Below are 6099 nucleotides of genomic sequence, written 5' to 3'. Positions count from 1 at the left end.
CCCTAGCACACTACATCGGCAAACTACCAATGCAAGATGTGTGCATCATACACGAGGATTTCTCCTCGAATGGCCATTTTGTTTTGTGGGTGCTTAAGGCTGCAAGTAAACTCCTATGTTTAGCCACCATTCCTCAAACAGCCCATGTAATTATTCTTGTGAAAAAATCACTTGCAATTGTCACTTTTGGCACTGGCTTCCGCGGCAAGGTCATGACACGCATACCTCTTTGTCAAGCCCTGGGGGTTGACAGTGCCCAATCTATAGATGCTTCTGTACTTACATCCATTCTACCCAATGCTATAGAACGTCGTAGAGAGGTTGCAAAGCACACCCTGTCAAAAGATCGTTAAGCCACATGTACAAGCTTTTGAATGAAAATTATCTCTCTTCTCCATGATCTTTGCAAATTTCAATTTACTGTTTTGTTCATGTTCAGTGACAAGGCAAACTGTTTGAAAGTTGATTTTGTATAGTGAAAAAAAGTTGTGCCCTGAAACTGACATTTCATGCAATTTTCAATGTGTCCACAAGGCAGTGAGATTTGGCCTTGCAAGAATGTTGTCTGACTAGTTCTTGTTGTCTTGTGGATAGCTCAAATATGTCAAGCTTTGCAAGTTTTTGGCAAATACAAAGAAAAAAATGTACCTAATGGACAATTTCAAGCCAAACAAAAAAATTATTTAGCTTTGGTTGCCAATTGATTAGCCTTTTGTACAGCGATTAGCATCTCACCTTCAACCATTTAACAAAATAAATGTAGACAAATAGACATTAAAATTGGACATTAAGGTAGCATAGAGAGGCAAAAAGAGACGGACCGTATTTGTTGCAAGGTGAAAATACATTGAGTTCTCAAGAAAACTTGAATCCAGTACAAGGGTTCCAAAATAAATTGATTTCAATACAAAAGTTAGTTACGAAAAAAGATTTTGACATCAAAGGTATCAGTCCTGCCTTAGGTGACATGCAAGTTGCATGTCCTTGGCCATGATTGTTACACGCTTGGCATGGACATCACATAAGAATGTGTCTTCAAAGAGACTGACCAAATAAGCCTCTGCAGCCTCCTGAATTGATTCAAGGGAAATTGCAGACATCTGAAGCTCTGTGTTGTAGCTTTGTAGCACTTCTTTACATGTGCGTGCAAAAGGTGATTTCCTAATAAGCAGGTCTACTATCTTCTGGTAATGCTGAATCTCAGCAAACGCTCGACAAAACCTTCTTGTTTTTTGCGGTCGGCGTTGTGGGGGCCTCTGAGCTCCTTGTGGCTTTGCTCTTTGTGACCTCCTATAGAATTTTGACTTTTGACGGCGCTTGAGGGGTGGCTGGGGGGGGGGGGGGGATCTTCATCTGGATCATAATCCTCATCTTCACTGCTACGCTAATCATTGTTGCGTTGATCAGAAGGCATGGCACCCAGGCAGTGACTTGCCGGCCACAGGGGGGTGACTTGGGCTAGATGGCATCGGGCCCATTCGGCCTGGCAATGTCTTCCCACCCACCCTATGGTTCACTGGGATTTCCTCCCCTTCCCACGATGAATGTTCATTGGACGTGTCCGTATCTGTTTGATCTGGGTCAGCTAGCTCTTCCGGTTGTCAATTTGCACGCATCTTCTGCTTTTTGCACGCTTCAATGGTTTTGGGATTCTTCTTTGTAGTTTGTTTTATCCTTGCCATCGCAAAAGTGCGTTTGGGGGCCTTCGTAGAGCTTGTGGTGTTCGGTGAGAGAGAGAGTGTTATGTGTTTGAGAATGGGGGGGTTTTTACCTCTTTATATAGGGTGTCCATATAAGGGCGGGTTCACATGGTGGAAAAGAGCCGCTAAAAGCACGAGAAAATAATCTTTTGAGTTTTAAAACCACATGAAATTGGAGAACTATTCAAACACATAGAGTGAAACGTACACTTCTAAAATTGCATAAACAATCAAACAATGCAAACACCTGATTCAAAAAAACGGAGGCATCCAAATGTAATAGATTTTTCATTTTCTTGAGATTCTAATTTAACTACTACCGCCTGACCCAAACTTTTCCAACCCTAGTCCTTGATGCTCGCCACACTGCATGTCGTGCTGGACCTTGTGAGGATTTCCAACGTTCTGAGGAACGAACATGGGCCAGTCGACGGGTTTCTTTTGCCAAGCACAATGACCTTGCACGTTCAATCGACACTTTGCGTCCAAATGTGGTGCGATAAAACCAGTTGAACATTTCTTGAAGATAGCATGAGCGCACTAAACCTCCTCCATGTCTTGTATTCTTGAAGTAGACACCCGTGGCATGATAGTGTGACTTCTCCATACCTTGCGTGCTCCAAAGATCCAATGAACCATACATGTTCATAAAGTATGCACCATGGGCATAGAGAATGTGCTGCCCAAAAAGCCACACATCGATGATCAAAACTAAAGCATAGTACAGACCAAGTCAGAATAGCAAGCACTCACCATATAGTGTGTAATGTTCAATTCACCCCATGCAATGACAACTACCTTTGTGAATTCCACCACCAAATTTTGGAATTCTTGTCGTTGCTCACTGGTTGTGCTTGCAAGTTATAGTATCTTCATCGTCTTGTCGAATACCGCCCAAACATGTTGTCCGCTAAGCACAACACTTGCATTTCTATCATTGTCCGTTGTATACTTGCAGAGATCCTTCCACAACTCCCATCCACCTTCAGATGTTGATGTTCCGGTAGCAACAACTATCCCAAAGCTCTTTGATATACATACAAACACACATGGGTACACACACTAACACCCAAGCAAAATCTAAAAACTTAATCATCGAAGTTGATACTATAATGACAAAAAAAATTTGAATTTACACTAAATAGAAGGATTTACAACGTGGCATTAGAGCAGGTTACTTTGATTTATCAGATCAACTTAAGACAATGTGTTGCTAACCCTCCACTCCTCTTACACTTTCATGGTTGCCTCCATCCGCCTACCAATCTGAAACAACAAAAAATGCTTTTAATAAGACTAAAAATTGGAACATGTAGACAAAATATAAACTAAACTGATCTTTTGTCGATTGAGACAAAAGTAAGCATCTTTGATTTTTTCGTAGCCCAAGATAATCAAGTGTTCCCGTATGTTGGTGAGTCCCGTGTTCACTGACTTTTGAAATATTAGAAACACCATTTGACAAAGTAACGGTCATGTCAAATGTCACAAAATTAGCAACACTAGATTGTAAGGGTATCCACTTTCCACTCTTACACATCCAACGCTCATAGTGAAAGTGGAAGTACAAAGTAGTACGCACTTTCAAATATCGTATCCCTATACCTGAAGCGTCCACCTTACACTTATATTTATCTCCTTGGTGCACTCCCTCAACCATTTACCAGTTATCTCCAAATACCAGTTTTAGTGCTTCATACATGACATTCTTGCTACAAAACATAGTAGGTGTGACACAAAATGGCAATGTCTTAAACAGGTGTACAAAAACATGCACGGGGGCAACACCAACTAAGCCCTACTGATCTGGAGCCTTCCCAAATTTTAATGAGGAGCAAATATCGGAAAGCATCTTCTCCTTCACTGAGAAAAGTGACCATGCATCGGGTTGTGGCCATTCCGGACTCAGTAATGAAGGTTTGTCAACAACAATGATCTTGCCATATCCATCCTTCGAGGCCGGAACTACATACATGTGTGAGTAGAAGAAGATTCTGCGTTGCAACATAATCAAAGGTGGCGAGTTGGGAAGCATCATAACACCAATGTCCGCATGAAGAGCGTTGAAGGTTCTTGTGAGACTCTTGATTGGCTGTTCCTCAACAAGGCCGAATGGGAATATATCTATGACAACACCAAAAACTGTTTAATAAGAAACAAATAACAAGCGTTTACAATCAGCAACCAACAATGTTTTACGACTTACAATGTATTGGGAAATCTCTTGAGCTTCCATTCCTCAAGCGCATGGAATGCCAAGAGTACACATGTTGAAAAATGGCCATTGTGCCATTGACTCTATGGGTTTTGAAACCAAGAAGTCTTCCCTTCCAATGTTCGTCAAGGTTGCCACGGTTTCAAACTCGATGAGGCCCGATAGCTGCAGATTGAATGAAGATCCAAGATCCTTTAGAAAACACCTGCAGCACGCATTCCCCATCAGAATTCTTAGTGTTATGCAAGCAAGCCACCTCTATCTCATCCTTTGGCTTCCTTGAAGTGGAGGGGGTTGACATGGTAGCACCAGAAGAAGAAGAGTTGTGGTGTTAGAGAGAGAGGCCTATTGTTTTAGGAATGAAATGAGAAGGAATGGTTGAATAGGAAACAAAGGGGAGAAGAAGTAGTTCAAATGGATGGTGTGGATGAAAGGGGGAGACAGGTCATGCAGCTATGGAAAGCTTACATTTGTGATGCAGCTATGGAAATCTTGGTGGGAGGGGAAGAAGTGGCTAATGGGGAGCAAGGGGAGAAGAAGTAGTTCAAAGGGATGGTGTGGATGAAAGGGGGAGATGAGTGGTGCAACTATGGAAAGCTTCCTCATGTGCTGCAACTATGAAAAGCTTGGAGTCAAAAGGAGAAAGAGAAGAGAGAAGAGATAGAATAGAGGGTATTGCTGAGAAATGCAGATTTTGGTCAAAGAAAATAGTTTTTTGACCATGTATTTGATTAGGAGAGCTTTTGAAGAGTGAAAAGTGAGATTTAGAGATTTTTTTTAAAATTTTAAAATTTTAGGGTTACTTTATGGACGCCCATGAAAATGGAGGGAACCCGCCCCCCCTTCTCTCTCTTTCTAGGGGACAAAGCTATAATGAGGGGAACAAATAGGCCCCCATGCCCTCTACTACCCTACCTTTTGAGAGGGTATAGTTGTGGCCACCACCCTCTTCCTATTGGTCCATGCTTAATCACACCGTAAGCTAAAGGGACCTTTTGGGGTTCATATTTTTCCTAATGGCACCCATGTTATGTACTAAAGTGGTTATGCAGGAGTGGTTGTGCCTCACTTGAGTTGGGTCGAGTGCTCACCAATGTGAAGTGATTGGATTATGGTTTATGGTTTTGGGATTAGATCATGAAGTGATTTGGATGGTTTATGGTAGACGTATAAGGGTAGAGACCCTGTACAATCTAACTGCTTGGAAAAGATTGTTTGTCCATATGGAAAGTGCTTTAGTGATTGGAATCACGTGTTATGTTTCTCATGGTAGTGTCTCTACAAGACTAGGATCACCTACATCGATTAGCCTTAGACAAAAGGGTCTTTGACCTAGGGCTTTGCTGGATCAGGGATGTTTCCTAGGTCTTCTTCTGTTTGCTAGGCTCATCTACACGGTTAGTGCATCGGGGGTCGAATGACCTACACAGCTAATGCGTCGGGGATTTTGCCTTGGCTTTGCCTAAACACCCGATGTTGGGAATCAAAGAGGCGTGGCGCCTAAACAGGTATGGTTGGTGTTGATACCCTACCACCTACTATTACTTCGGATCCTTTTAGAGCTCGGGTTCATGGAGGGAGGCAAAGCGGCCTCAACTTATGTCTCGCTCAGGTAGGTTGGAGGTGTTTTGGCTCGCTCTCAGCAAATTTGAATTCTCTCTATCCGTAGTAGAGCGGAAGTAGATGGGTGGACCGATCGATCCCTACACAGGATCCGGTGCTCTCCTAGTTATTTTTTCATATAATTTTTGATGTTATGGTATACCCAGATTTTGTCATCGCATTACTATATGGTTGCCTGTTTCATTTAGATGGGGCATATAAACATTCTCTGTTGTCATTTTCTCATGTCTATATGCACTCTATTTCACCCTCCACTATATTCTCTCTCCCTCTCTTTTCGCAATGCGGTGTACACATATATTCACTCTCCACAATGTTATATTTCTTTGAGTACGCTTTCATTCATAACACCCACACAGGGGTAGCAATAGTCCCTAGGTTCCTCTGGATGCAGTCCAGCTTATGGCCTAAACTCCATGCTTGGTCAGGCGCTGAGAACTCCTCCCCTATGCAAACACTTCCGCAACTCTCATGTATATTGAAAATTGTATAAAGGTGTAAATTGTATATTTTGTGCATCGACCCCTGGGGAGGGGTATCTCTCACCTGGTATTAGAACCT

The 6099-nt window shown here is 42.4% G+C and overlaps 1 pseudogene; it reads right to left on the bottom strand.

Annotated features, from left to right (window-relative positions):
* Positions 1–947: 947 nt before the first annotated feature.
* LOC147435320 (uncharacterized) lies at positions 948–2307 on the bottom strand (annotated as a pseudogene).
* Positions 2308–6099: the final 3792 nt, after the last annotated feature.

Source organism: Adiantum capillus-veneris, chromosome 18, assembly GCF_014529385.1.
Source record: "Adiantum capillus-veneris isolate H3 chromosome 18, ASM1452938v2, whole genome shotgun sequence".
Classification (NCBI taxonomy): domain Eukaryota; kingdom Viridiplantae; phylum Streptophyta; class Polypodiopsida; order Polypodiales; family Pteridaceae; genus Adiantum; species Adiantum capillus-veneris.
The sequence above is the reverse complement of the archived record's forward strand: the minus strand, read 5'-3'. Positions and strand labels throughout refer to the sequence as shown.